At 37.7% G+C, this 15,812-nt stretch overlaps 1 pseudogene; it reads right to left on the bottom strand.

Moving 5' to 3' along the window:
• Positions 1-2,027: 2,027 nt before the first annotated feature.
• LOC107685026 (zinc finger protein draculin-like) lies at positions 2,028-15,260 on the bottom strand (annotated as a pseudogene).
• Between the last annotated feature and the right edge of the window lie 552 nt (positions 15,261-15,812).

The following is a 15,812-nucleotide window of genomic DNA, read 5'->3' as shown; positions in this document are numbered from 1 at the left end:
TTGTGAATTGCCAACCCTTCTCCATTCTGTAGATATTGTTGCTTCTGGTTTGTGCATTGTAAATCTATTGTAGTCTATTTAAATCATAGTATTGTAGTATAGCATAGAACTGTAGTATTTAAATCATATGCATACGTTGCTGACGACTGATAAAGGTCTACTGCTGTGTCAGGCTTACAGTATCATAACATTTTAGAAATCGCATTCTCAGCGAGAGCTTAGCGGAGATAGCCTAAGCATGCACAGGCGGACTGCATGACAGCTCGCCAAAACCATTTTAAATGTCGTTCATTGTCAATATTATCTTGTTTAAACATTTTATGCATTTCAAATAACTCTTGTCGCTATCTGTGCTGCATGCATGCAGAGTGCAAGATTTTGCATGTTCGGCGCGCATGCTGTGGGGTTATTTATTTTTTTAGTCTAAATATTTTTTATTTCATTACACATCTTGTTTGGTTTAATTTCATATCATTGCATAGTAAAATAATTAACTTTGTTATGCAGATTCAAAACGTGAATCTCCTTGTGGCACTCCATACTTTACTGGTGATAATTGAGATGACTCCCCGTTTAAATAAACAAAGTGGTAGGATGCACTTTCTGCCGTCTCGGTCTTGAACAGGAGCCCTTCACAAAAATGAACCTGAACTCAGCAAATATTTTCCTTACAGACATGATGAATATATCTATAGAAAGCTTTAAATTACTACAAAACGAAATAATTCAAATCCAAAACAAAAACTCTTTCATTATGTAATCTGTAAATATGCATTTCTTTATAAAGGCAGGTCCAATGAGGAGATAGCGAGTCAGGATCGGCAACTTCATCTTTGTGACGCTGACTCAGAAAAAACTAGTTCATTAATAAATAATTCAAATCTCCTTACTATTTCCCCCCGACACATTCATTGTAACTTTTTCTGGGGCTTTGCGGCAAGCTTTTTGCACGTGTTTTTAAGCATTATGGTTTAATGCAAGTGATTTAAGCTATTGAAATGCAAACAACAGCACTATATGCGCGAGCTGTCTTGCTTCTGAGCGTGATTTCTGCAATTGGGTCGGATGGAGGTCGGGTCATATTCACACCTTAAACTAACCGTACCAGAGTTTGTTTGGAAGCGGACCAAGACCACCTCTTCAGCTGGGTCTCGGTACGGTTGTTTGGTCCACACCCGAGTGCGATTGCTGTATTCACACCTGCCCAAAAGATCCGCACCAAGGGGGAACCGAACTTGCGTTCAATTCAATCGAACCAAACAAGACGTGTGAATACACCCTAAAATATCATTCTGACCCTGAAATGTTCTCTTTTTTTAAAGACAGCATCAGAGCCCTCTTTGGTTCTGATTTAACTGGAGATGCCCATATGATCAGGACCACTGCATGCAGTGCCTCCAGCCGCCTGTAGGGTCCACCCAATTGGCCCAACGATGGAATCCAACGGCGTGGTCGAAGGTCTTTTCTGGCGCTTCTGCAAAGAGCTCTTCAACTTATTAAAGTCTGGTTTTCCAACCTTTGAGTTACAAGTCCAACTCTCTTCAGCTTTGATTTGATTTGCCATCTTAAACATTTTGCCATCGCCAAGCGCTGATGGACAGCCAGAGCACAAAAATTAACTTTCAAAACTTGTTTTTTGAAAATAAAAAAAAAACGAGCAGAATCATAAATTTTCAGTTCAATTCACATTTATTTGTATATCACATTTCAAAATACATAAAATGTCAATCAAGGGAAATGGGGGAAGGGAATAGTCGACAGTTATGATTTTTGTCATAATCATGCAGATGTTAAAGGTGTTATCATTACTCATTATCTCACCACAATACAACATTAGCCTAATTGTCAAAATCAACTTAAAACCTTAATTTGAGTTGAGTTACTACAGTCTAGTGTTAACACACAGTGTGGTGCCGTTTCAGTTCATCATCTGTAGTAAAAGTCTTCATACAATCAAAAAACACATAATTCTTCACACACTGTCTTTTCTGTTGTAATTTTAAAGTACCTGTCTACAAAAAAAGTTCCACATGAGGCTTTTCTTTTGTATAATCGTTCAGGTGCTTCTTCAGGGATAATGCCCAAAGAAAGTTGAACTACTTGATGAGTTAAATAGTCTTTCTCCACAATGAAAAGGCAGATTTAAGAGTCTCTGTTGTGGATTTTCAGTGAAACTCTTCCCACACTGATCACATGTGAGGGTTTTCTCCAGCGTGGATCTTCTGATGTGTTTTCATATGTGCTGACCGACTGAACCTCTGGTCACAGTGTGAACACTTGTAAGGTTTCTCTCCAGTGTGAACTCTCTGGTGCCGTTTCAGTTCAGCATTGTTAACAAAGGTCTTCCCACAATCAAAGCACATGTGATCCTTCACACCAGTGTGTCTTTTCTGGTGCAATTTAAAATTATCCATCTGACGAAAACTCTTTCCACAGAAAGAACACATGTGAGGCTTCTCCTTTGTATGAACTTTCAGGTGGTTCTTTAAGGATGATGCTGAAGAACACATTTTCCCGCACTGATCACAGTAAAATGGTCTTTCTCCAGAGTGAGAACGCAGATGTGATTTAAGAGTGTTTGCATGTCTGAAACTCTTGCCGCACTGATCACATGGGTACGGCTTCGCTCCAGTGTGGATTTTTAGGTGTTGTTTAAGAACTCCTTTTTCTCTGAATTTCTTCCCGCACTGATCACAAGTGTGCGACTTCTCTCCAGTGTGGATTTTCATGTGCATTTGAAGGTTTGCTTTTACTGCAAAACTGGTCCCACACTGATCACATGAGTACGGTTTCTCTCCAGTGTGGATTGTCATGTGATGCTTAAGGTGGTCTTTTCGTGTGAAACTCTTCCCGCACTGATCACATGAATACGGCCTCGCTCCAGTGTGGATTTTCATGTGACTATTAAGGTAATCTTTTAGTGCAAAACTCTTCTCGCACTGATCACATGAGTATGGTTTCTCTCCAGTGTGGATTTTCATGTGAATCTTAAGGTTTCCTTTTTGTGTGAAACTCTTCTCACATTGATCACATGAGTACGGCTTCTCTCCAGTGTGGATTCTCATGTGACGTTTAAGACTTTGTTTGGATGAGAAACTCTTTCCACACTGAGAGCAGGTGAAAGATTTTTTGGCTCCTCTTGTCAGTAAAACATTGCTCTCATTATGTGAGGAACTTGAAGATGTTTCCGCTTCACTCAGTTCTTCACTCTCCTCGTTCTCTTCCATCAGGTCTAAAATGAAATAAAAAAACGTATGTAACTTTTGGCGATCTAGTGGTTAATAAACAAAACTTCATGCATTTTGCGTAAGAACATTCTCTCTGTTTCTGTAGATCACACGAGTCACGCAGTGGTTGTCGTTCTGCCCATTCACATTATGAATATATAAACACTTATTATAAACATACAGACAAAACACGGTTTGAAAGATGGATTATATACATTTTGTACATTTTGAACAAAAAAATTCCATCCAAAACAGAGAAATTTGAATGGAAAAGACATAACAGCGAGTAAAAATGTAACAGCAGACAAAAGCAATACAATATTATAAGTAGTGCTGTCAAACGATTAATCATCCAAAATTAAAGTTTTTTGTTTACAATAATATAATGAGTGTGTACTGTGTATATTTATAATGTATACATAAATACAAATACATGCATGTATATATATAAGAAAAATTTTATGTTTATATATTAAATATATTTATATTTAAAAATATAAATATATACATGTAAACATTTTCAAAATATATACTGTTTGTGTTTGTATTTATATATACACAATAAGTATACACACACACACACATATATTATGTAAACAAAAACTTTTATTTTTATATATACACAATAATATACACAGTACACACACATATATTATGTAAACAAAAACTTTTATTTTGAATGCAATTAATCGCGATTAATCGTTTGACAGCACTAATTATAAGGAATTTTGAAATAACAAAATGTATTTAAACATGTTCAAAAGCTTAACACAGTTGTAAATTCTGAATCCGGTATATAAGGATTGTAAATAAATCAGTTCAGGTCATATTTGTCCTGACCTCTTCTCTTGTAAGGCTGAGAATGATCAAAGACATTTGTTTTTATTCCAACCATCTCTTTCTTACCAAAAGGGCCATTTGGAATTCCTAAAGGCACAAAGGTGCTAACGATCAAGGCCTGTAGGCCGTGTGTGCACATCGGGGGTCTGCTAGTTGTTACAGCTTTACTCTGGTGGGACGGGGATCAACTGGACAGGGGTATGGGAGATCATGGTTGGCGCCCCTCCCAAAATATATACACTACATGTAATGTATTTTAGCATGCAATGTTTTTCTATACAACTGTATTAATGCCAGTAAATAAAATTGAATAAGCATAATATTAACACACATACACACATTGGTATTTGTGGTTTATGAGGCCCACAGACATTCCCAAGTGTTCACACTAGTGGCAAGAAAACGGATGTGAACCTTTTGGACTGGGTTGGTTTTCTGCATTATTCATAATCATAGACAAAACACAATGTGAGACAACACAAACAACTATCATCTTTCACCTACTTACTGAACACAACCTGTTAAGCATTCACAGTGCTGTGGAAAAACTATGTGACTATGTTGTTGTTTTTACTATGATGATCCACAGCTGTTTTTAGTTGTGCACGAGTTCTCAGTAAAATGCCCACTGTACACTTTTCACTTATGTTTCACAGCACTGAGAATGATTAATATGGGATGCGTAAGTCATTCTCTTTAGATGCTATTGAAGACAGAAAAGTATATACCAATGTCGTTTGCAACTTTAGAGACGGTCCCTAAATTTGAGAATATCCAACATCTAACGTCAAGCCAACTTTATGCAAGTCCTGGGCTTTTTTTGGTTTTTGAGTGACGGGGATAATGAACTGATATTAACGGCAACTGTGCCCTCTCTGCCAACAACATTAGAAGTTGTTTAACTTCTAATTTTAACTATTTCACAGCTCATATGACTTTTCTAACAACAACCACTAAATCTAAACTACAACCAGTAATTAAAGATTTATGACCTTCATGCTCCAAAAGTTCTTTTTAAGGAAGAATCCCAAACAAACACCAACCTCTTTGTTCTTGGTGTTCCATTCTGCAGGGTTCTGGATCTCTCGTGTTCTCAGTGTTCTTTCTCAAACTTTGACCTCTTCACTTGTAGACTGATAGGAATATTCCAGCATTTATTGGTGAACTGCTGCTGTGGGAGGAGCTTCAGTGAAGGAGAACCGCTGTGGGAGGAGCTTCAGTGAAGGAGAACTGCTGTGGGAGGAGCTTCAGTAAAGGAGAACTGCTGTGGGAGGAGCTTCAGTTAAGGAGAACTGCTGTGTGGGAGGAGCTTCCGTGAAGGAGAACTGCTGTGGGAGGAGCTTCTGTGAAGGAGAACTGCTGTGGGAGGAGCTTCAGTGAAGGAGAACTGCTGTGGGAGGAGCTTCAGTAAAGGAGAACTGCTGTGGGAGGAGCTTCAGTTAAGGAGAACTGCTGTGTGGGAGGAGCTTCCGTGAAGGAGAACTGCTGTGGGAGGAGCTTCTGTGAAGGAGAACTGCTGTGGGAGGAGCTTCAGTGAAGGAGAACTGCTGTGTGGGAGGAGCTTCAGTGAAGGAGAACTGCTGTGTGGGAGGAGCTTCAGTGAAGTTGAATTGCTGTGTGATTTGCCAAAATCCAAAGTAAACAAGTTACTGTATCAATACTGTGACTGATTTAGTTTCTACCACAAATTCACATTCTATGTATTTCTAATGTATCTGATATAAACATTTTAATCAATTTTTTATCCTGACTTTTATTTGTCCGTATGAACAAGTAGGCAAAAAATATATAGAAACATACAAATAAATACCACAATTAGTGGTAGAGTAAAAAAGAAGAATTAATTCAGAAATAAATGTACAAATTTGGAAGCAACATCTAACACTGTAGGTGAGTTTTTGATCACTGGTTTTTAGAATTTTGTTGTTTTTACAAGAACTATAATGACTATAATGAAATGCTTTAGTTTCAGTCTTACACCAATGTAATGAGCTTTAAGTGTCAGTTTACAGCTGATCTGAAGACATCAGCCTCATGAATGAGGAGAAACTGGAGCTATTGAAATGCAATATAGAGGACTTTCACACCCAAGGAATGTTTTCATTTCATGTGAGCTATATAACTCTTGTAAATGATTTTTCCACTTCTCCCCATCCTGGATTGCCAGAACTTTTTTCAAAACTTTACTATAATATAACATAACATAAATACTGATACGCATTAACATAAGTAGTAAATAAATTGTGATAATAAATAACAAACAAATCTGACTAAAAGTCGCTAGTCTGGGAGCAAACTGAGAGGACATTGATGGAGATGTTGAAGCCCCTTGCAGGTATTTTAGGAGTGAATCTGTTAAATTATGGAAGAGACCAGATATAAGCTATACTCCCAAACAGAGAAATGCCTACCGTAACAAGTGCTTATTAGTAGTATGACTACCGTATCTAAAAACTGTTTTAAATAAAGGTAGTGTTGTTGCTGGAATATTCCCTTCAGCCTACAAGTGAAGAAGACACAGTTCATGAAAGAACACGAGTGACCCAGAACCCTGCAGAATGGAACACCAAGAAAAAAGAGGTTGGTGTTTATTCTCAATTCTTCATTAAGAACATTTTCCTGGCTAACCAAAAACAAACCCGTTCTGGGAACCAAAAATTGTTAGCGGGGTTGATTATTTCTAGCCAAGTCCTGCCTAAACTAGTGATGGGAGAAATTAAGCTTTTCAAAGCTTCGAATCAGTTGAACCAATTGCTTCGCAAAATGATTCACTGTTTCAAAGCGTTCGAAACACCATAGACGCTAGGCCAGGACTCTACAGTGCGACCATTTCAGTTGCATTTGCAAATTAAAACTACTGCGTGCGACTATGAAAAAATATTTAGGAGCACCTGTGCGACTGACCCGATCAGCATATTAGGTTTTTAACGTAATTACAACGTGTTTTTGCAGCGTTGAGTAATGTATCACAGTCGTATCCTCTCATTATAACAAACAAAGTGTAGACAGAGTGTAAATAAGAGATTCATTGTGCAGTGTAAGGAGCTTCGTTGATTATAATAGAGTTTTGAGAGATCGTGATGAATTAAGATGAGTGACAGCTTTTAATGATTATTAAGGGAGTTTGCAAATGTGATGTTGATTTAATACAACAGTTCATTAAACAATAAGTTAATAATAAGTGACTGATATTGTCTGACTACAACACTATTGCCTTATTTTGCTCTATTTCGTCAACGAAAATCGTTTCAAACAAAGTAACAGCTGAGCCGCTGCGCATCTCCATTCAAACACAGCGGTGTTTTGTTTATGAATGAACTGCGTTTTTAAACTAATCTAGTGAGTCAATGATTCAATTACCCATTCATAAAGACAGTCACGAACTTTGTTCCTGAATGAATCAGCCGTTCGAATGAATCAATTGAATGAATGATTCAGTGATACAATCAGTGACTTGCTGCCACCTACTGGCAGTTTTAGTTTAATTTTAAAAATATATTTTCTGTTCAATCATTTAATATTTCTATATTCAAAATTATATACTTAATAAATTCATGTTGAGGTTAATGTTTTAATTTAATTGCACTCATGCTTACTTGTTGGTGACGTTAGGAACAGGGCACAAACATTTGCACATGGTTTGTCTTAAAGCATATTAAAAACATCAGATGGACATATAAACAATGTTTAAAACTTGATTTTCACCATAGGGGAGTCTTATCAGTTTTATAAAAGGAGGAAAACAAGACTGAGTTAACAATATTATTACTAGTAAAATTAGCTAATTAAAAAGTCTTTAGATAGTTGACTGGAAATATAGCCTAATAGTTATGAGTTCAAAGTTATGGCTTCATTATATAGTTATTAATGTTAATAGTACATTTGCTAAATATTAAGTTGATTAAACACTTAATAGTTCTCACTACAAAATCATGGGATTTGTGAACATAATGTTTTTAAAATAATAATCAGAAGATCATTGCACTCAATTCATGTGAAGTTCCAGGGACACATAATTAATTTAGATTTAGAAAAATCATCAAATCGTAAATGTGTGTAGCAAATGTACTTTCCCTTTACAGTTCTGACTTTAAATTCATGATATTGAAAATGAAACCTTTTTTACTTTCGATTTAGACCTGATGGAAGAGAGTGAAGATCTGAGTGAAGCGGAGCAGAAACATCACGCCAGAACTTGTGATTTGAATCGCTCACAGACTGAAATCAATTTTTTTTAAATCCACACTGGAGAGAAGCCATACACATGTGATGAGTGTGGAAGAAACTCTTCTTGTTCAAGTTCCCTGAAGAGCCATCTGAAAATTCATACGAAGGAGAGGCCTTACATGTGCTCTTCATGTGAAAAGAGTTTTTCACAGCTGAGTGGTTTAAAACTACACCAGAAAATGCACACTGGTGTGAAGGATCACATGTGCTTTGATTGTGGGAAGACCTTTGTTAGAGATGCTGAACTGAGACAGCACCAGAGAGTTTACACTGGAGAGAAACCTTGCAAGTGTTCACACTGTGACCAGAGATTCAATCAGTCAGGACGTATGAAAACACATGAGGATCCACACCGGAGAGAAACCGTATCACTGCTCCCCATGTGGGAAAAGTTTCACTCAATTATCTGCTCTACTCCGTCATACAAAAAACAAATGTCTGAAATCACAGTAAGTAGTTCATGTTCAGGTCCTGCACTTCGAGGGTGATGTTGTATCCTCACCAAATTGACACAATAATATGTCGAGCAATAAAAGCTCTATTCCATAAAATTCTGTCTTAACCAGCCACAATGACTGACGGGACAAAGTGAATAAAGTGCATCTTCAGGACCAGCATATTCAAGATTAACTCAAAGGTTTTCTCCTCTCAAAGAGTTTCTCCCAAAAGAACAATATTTTTTTTCTCTTATGATATAAAGTATTCTTATATAAAGTAGCTTCTTGTTACAAGTGAGGCTCCGGCACCACTTTCTTCTCACCACCAGAGGGAGCCGTCACACAAATATTGACTTTTCTATCCGGACTCCATTACCCATAAGCCTTTCATACCTGGGACTGATTACACCTACACCTGCATCACATTACACACGCACTATTTGAGCTGCACATTCACTGAGTTTATTGCGAAGTCTTGATCTGCTACGGTGGTCATTTCTGAGTGGTCTTCGTGGATTGTCTATTCTGTGTTTTGATCTTGAACTGTTTGCTATTTTTTTATTCCTGACCCATTGCCTATTTTCTCCACTATTGTTTATGCTGGCTGTCGACCTTGTAATGTTTGACTGCGATTATCAATAAATATGTATGCTGCAAAAAGCTGTGGTATTTTAAGGGTCCTCCATGTTCATGTTGCAGTGTTTAACTCAATTCTAAAACATGAATAAATATGTCATTAACAACTAGTTGTTTAGTTCACTTCGAATTCTCATTTTCAGTTAATTCGGTTGCTGAATGTGGTTGTCACTTCCATTAATGACTGAACTGTGTGTGTGCAGAACAGGATTAAGTAGGCGGCACTGAGTATGCAGCCTGAACTTGAGAGCATTTCATACATTGTTGTTATCAAAGCATCCAATTAAATATGTGAGAATGGGAGTATGCCAGTGAGTAGAAGAGGAACAAATTACCATAACAACAAAAGGTAACCAGACCCAATTGCTTTAGAAGCCTACTGATTTTTTTGTTGTTGTTGAGACTAGGAGGTATAGGTTTAATCAGTCTGTATGGCTGATAAAGTCATGAAAGAACACGATAAACGCTGAAAATATTGAAAAAGCATCAGCATCAGGAAAACGCTTAACAGTCATAAATTATTCTCCCTGAGTGACACAATGCAGTTAATCATATTTTCACAGTCACGTTTGTGATGTTTTGTGTTGTGCTCTTTTAGTTGGCACCTGTAACGAGGTGACTGAGAGAGACGTGCGGATCCATATGCAAAGCTTTATTTAAAGGCATGGTAAACAACAGGCAGGGTCGAACATCAGCAAACAGGTATGGCACGGGCAAGACACACGAGTAGTCCAGTAAACAGACGAGGGTCGATCAGCGGCGAATGTGATCCAGGGGGCAAGGCAAACGGGTAATCCAACAGACAGGCGATAATTCCAGGGCAGGCAGAGAAACAGACAAGAAGAGCTAACCAGGCAAGGATCAAGACAAGAATGAATCAGGAAATGAACAGGACTAAACTAGACTTAAACGCAGGAAACTCGAAATGGCTCCGCAATGTTGCTATCGCTAGAAGAGAGATTAATGCAGACAATACTCTGCAGTGAGGAAGAGGAAGTCCATGGCTTGTGTGGGGTGTTTGATTGGTTGCAGCTGTGTGTGTAATCAGTGCAATGGATGATGGGAAATGTAGTCCGGGGTGACATGCAACAGTTTGTGTAGTGTGAGAGTCAATGGGCCTCATTTATCAATCTAACGTAGAAACAAGCGCAGATCCCTGCGCACAAATCAACTTACGAAAGAGTTCACGTGTGATTCATGAAACATTCGTATGCCGCCAATTTCATCGTACGAATGATCGCATGTTGATAAATATGGTGGCAGAAAACAATCATCATTTGAATATCACGCCCCCTAAAAACACCCCGGTTTAGAAGCCTCGCCCCTAGAGTTTACGACTCAAAGAACCGAAACCCGGCCAAAAAGAGGAAGTAATCTCGCTAAAGAGAAATTGATCTTACTCCAAAAACACCCGTTAACCTTGTAATTGCAAACAATTAGGCTACATTAATATTATATATATATATATATATATATATATATATATATAATTAAAATACTGGTAAATGTAAACAGCCTATTTAGTTCCGCTCACTCTACATCAAATATTTAAAATTGAACGGTATTTAGAACAGAACAAGAATGAAAAATAAGTAGTTGTAAAATTATATTTTAAACTATAAAATAAAACAAAAGGCTATAGTGGCATTCATTATAAACAATATAAATATGTCAAGCAAAACTGAAACGGCATTGGGCTCACGAGCCTGTCTCATGCCACAAGAATCCAAATGTTTCTATTTTTTGCCATATTTGTAACATTAGTTTGCACAACTATTATTCATTATGTAGCCTAAACATGGCTTTATACTTCAGTCATGTTCTAATATCCGTGTAAAATCCTTCACGTGCGCAAAAATGTTTGTTTGGGCGCTGCACGCTGATTTTCCAGCGGACCTTTTAAAATAAACAGTGTAACTTTTATGTTTGGTTGACTGCATTTTAGTTTGATGATGAATGGCTGAAATGTTAGGCAATGCTAGAACTAATGTCGTTTGTGTGTGTGTGAGGCGCCTGTGTGATCAGATAAAGACATGAAGAAAATAAATAAAATGCATTAAGAGTGTCACAAAAACGAGCATAGCCTGTACTTGTTGCACAGTGTTTTTTTTCTCCTTTTGTTAATCTGTTAATTATATTATAGCCTATTATATATTTTGTGTAATCCTATTTATTTTATTCCTTTTATAGACTTAATTTAAATTTTGACATTTACCTGTATGATCATTAGGATGAGATTTTATGATCAGTGCCAGTTTCTTTCTCATCGTCAGTAACGTGAATGACGTAATTCCTTTATTGTTGTGTAGATATTAGAAAATCAAACTACTCCATGTAGGAACAATGCATGTCATTGCTGTTTGCAAACACCCAAATGGTATATTCAAAAATGTCCAGTTAACGTTTATTTGTATAGCACTTTTCACAATACATAAAATGTCACAGAAGGTTTACAGAAAATGCCTGATTAAATAGTCTCAGGGCTTAAAGTTCTCCGGCATCGTGCTGGATCTCCGGCGTGCAGCGTTTGGCTGCGGAAAAAAATAATCCTACATTTAAAAAAAACTTGTTGATATCACTTTCGAGTCCACGAGTTCGCCAACCAATGGTATGAGAGGAGTACATCTTTCACTCTCAACCAAACTAACATTACTAGCTAATCAGAAGTTTTTTGCTCTTATAAACACGAGACGCGCATCGCAGCCCTGATGAATGGAGAAGCGCGACACTTTGAAAAAGCTGCGAGGCGCAATGAACAAAGATGTCCATCTAGCGCATAGGCCTATTTACAAAGAAAAACTAATTAAAAAGCAGCGGAGATTATAAACAGCTCAGAGTAATCACGTCATCTCCATAAGAACGAAATGATTGCCAGAACAATTTTACCGGGATTTTTGAAAAGGTCCTGTTCACACATGATCTCTATCTCTTAATTGTAATTTACCAGTAAAGACTGTATGTGTGACCTTCCTCTGCATTTGCTGTGAATTTGAATTGCTTAGCGTTCATCTGGGAAAACAGTGTGTATTATCTCACTAGATTTGTAACGTAAATCATTTAAACCGTTGCCAACACAGGAGAATACATAAACCTATTTCTAAATATGCCGTTTATTGTACATCGTGATTTCACAACAAAAGTTTCTGAGTTTGCATGTGGCCAAATATTAAAATTAAATGGATTTAAACATCATTTAATCACGCTGTAAAGTGAAACGTCACCAGGCCGGTGGCGCCCTCTGCAGGTATTTGTTAAAAATAATCAGTAGATTACTTGATTACCAAAATAATCATTAGTTATAGCCCTAGATTAGTTAAAATATTTCAAAATACAACTGCATTGTTTTGCTTTTTGTAATTAAAAGGCAAATATTTTGTCTTAAAAATAGTATTAAAATATTGCCTCGTTCTAGTGAACCAAGTATCTGTATTTTGTCTCATCTCGTGAGCTAAGTGTATTGTCACACCCCTAGTGTCTATGAGTGTGATATAGCTTGTAATTTTCCGAGTGTATGATATAGCTTTCATTGTTCAGGTCAACCATATATTCATGGGAAAAAAAATCAGTTTGAATAAGGAAAGCGATAACTTTGTCATAGCATCCTTTCAAATGTTAAAGTTGCCACAGTTATTGCATGCTTTGCATGTGCAGCCCAATTCAAATTCAAAATATCGGAGACGTTTTTTTCCCTTCCCTCCTCCTCGCGTCGTTGCTTCCTTGGCTGCAAATATGCTGTGACAGTCGCTTGTGATTGTCGCCAACTGGTAACCGAGCTGTCGAAATACAATACTGGATAAACTGGCAGTGGGCAGGGGCACACAGACCAAAACGAAAACAGATGTTCCGGCACGGAACGCGCATTTCAAAGTAGAATAACTGACTATAGCATTGTTTTCCAAATATCTACGAATGAATTATAGTGTTTTATTGATTCAGTACAATCCTAAAAATCCTACATACTGGTCCTTTAATGTGTCTGAAACTCTTTCCATGCTGATCACATGTGAGGTTTCTTTCTGCTGTGAATCTTCTCATGTGTTTTCAGGTTTCCATACCGACTGAATCTCTGGTCACAGTGTGAACACTTGTAAGGTTTCTCTCCAGTGTGAACTCTCTGGTGCCGTCTCAGTTCAGCATCTCTATCTAACAAAGGTCTTCCCACAATCAAAGCACATGTGATCCTTCACACCAGTGTGTCTTTTCTGGTGTAATTGTAAAGTACTCAGCTGATTAAAACTCTTTCCACAGAAAGAACACATGTGAGGCTTCTCCTTCGTATGACCTTTCAGGTGGCTCTTTAAGGATGATGCTGAAACACACATTTGTCCGCACTGATCACAGTAAAATGGTCTTTCTCCAGAGTGAGTGCGCAGATGTAATTTAAGAGTGAAGGCATGTCTGAAACTCTTGCCGCACTGATCACATGGGTACGGCTTCTCTCCAGTGTGGATTTTTAGGTGTTGTTTAAGAACTTCTTTTTGTCTGAAACTCTTGCCGCACTGATCACATGGGTACGGTTTCTCTCCAGTGTGGATTTTTAGGTGTTGTTTAAGAACTCCTTTTCGTTCAAAACTCTTCTCGCACTGATCACATGAGTACGGCTTCTCTCCAGTGTGGGATATCATGTGTATTTTAAGATTACCTTTTTGTGCAAAACTCTTCCCGCACTGATCACATGAGTACGGCTTCTCTCCAGTGTGGATTCTCGTGTGAAGTTTAAGATTTCGTTTGGATGAGAAACTCTTTCCACACTGAGAGCAGGTGAAAGATTTTTTGGCTCCTCTTGTCAGTAAAACATTGCTCTCATTATGTGAGGAACTTGAAGATGTTTCCGCTTCACTCAGTTCTTCACTCTCCTCGTTCTCTTCCATCAGGTCTAAAAGGAAAGTAAAAAACATATGTAACATTTGACTCTCTAGTGGTTAATAAACAAACTTCATGCGTTTTGCGGAAGAGCATTGTAGCCGGAGTTATACTCTTAAAAATAAAGATTCCGAAAGGGGACTTTTTCAGTGATGCCATAGAATAACCATTTTTGGTTCCCCAAAGAACTTATCAGTAAAGAGTTCTTAAAGGAGCCATGTATTTCTTAGTGTCAAAGACATTTGAATAATCTAAAGTACCTTTTTACACCAATAAGAACCTGTTGTGGAATGGAAAGCTTCTATAGATGTTAAAGGTTATTTATGGAACCATTGATGCCAATAAAGAACCTTTATTTTTAAGAGTGTACTTCTCTCTGTTTATGACGAGTCATTCAGTGGTTTTCATTCTGCCCACTATAAACTATTCTGAATATAAACACTCATTATAGGCATACAGTAGTGAATCACGACAAGACAAAACACGGTTGATGTTTCATGATGTATTTGCTCATTATATACAATGTCAATGGAATCTTTTGTTCAAAATTGACATTTTTCAAAACTATTTGATCTATGTAGGGTCAAAGGGGACTCAATTTCATTATAATAATTAAATGAAAGAGAGAAATTTGAATGGAAAGGACAAAAGACTGAGCACAAATGTAACAAAATACAGTTTAGTAACAGTTGTAAAAAATTCAGAATTAGGTATAAAAGAAATGTAAATAATTCAGTCCATGTAATATTTATTCTGACCTCTTGATGAATTATCGATATGAATGTTTCTCAAATCTCATTTCACTGACCATTTGTTGAAAAATAAAAATAAAAAAAGATTTCAGTTTCAGGCTCCAGTCTGTACCCAGTTCATGGATCCCATATATTGCTTTCTATTTTAACTATTTCACAGCTCATATGACTTTTCTAACTACAACCAGTAATTAAAGTTTTACGACCTTCATGCTCCCAAAGTTCTTTTTAAGGAAGAATCCCAAACAAACAGCAACCTCTTTGTTCTTGGTGTTCCATTCTGCAGGGTTCTGGATCTCTCGTGTTCTCAGTGTTCTTAAACTCTGACCTCTTCACTTGTAGACAGAGGGGAATATTCCAGCATTTATTAGTGAACTGCTGCTGTGGGAGGAGCTTCAGTGAAGGAGAACTGCTGTGGGAGGGGCTTCAGTGAAGGAGAACTGCTGTGTGGGAGGAGCTCCAGTGAAGGAGAACGGCTGTGGGAGGAGCTTCAGTGAAGGAGAACCGCTGTGGGAGGGGCTTCAGTGAAGGAGAACTGCTGTGTGGGAGGAGCTCCAGTGAAGGAGAACGGCTGTGGGAGGAGCTTCAGTGAAGGAGAACCGCTGTGGGAGGGGCTTCAGTGAAGGAGAACTGCTGTGTGGGAGGAGCTTCAGTGAAGGAGAACTGCTGTGGGAGGAGCACTGCTGCTGTGGGAGGAGCTTCAGTGAAGGAGAATTTATGTGGGAGGCGCTTAAGTGAAGAATTGCTGTGTGATTTGTAAAAGTAAACGTGTGTGTACGTAAAAGTGTGCTGTGTGAAAGTAAACGAGTTACTGAATCGATACTGTTACT

This window comes from Sinocyclocheilus anshuiensis, unplaced genomic scaffold (assembly GCF_001515605.1).
Source record: "Sinocyclocheilus anshuiensis isolate Anshui unplaced genomic scaffold, SAMN03320099.WGS_v1.1 scaffold854, whole genome shotgun sequence".
In the NCBI taxonomy this organism is placed as follows: domain Eukaryota; kingdom Metazoa; phylum Chordata; class Actinopteri; order Cypriniformes; family Cyprinidae; genus Sinocyclocheilus; species Sinocyclocheilus anshuiensis.
The sequence above is the reverse complement of the archived record's forward strand: the minus strand, read 5'-3'. Positions and strand labels throughout refer to the sequence as shown.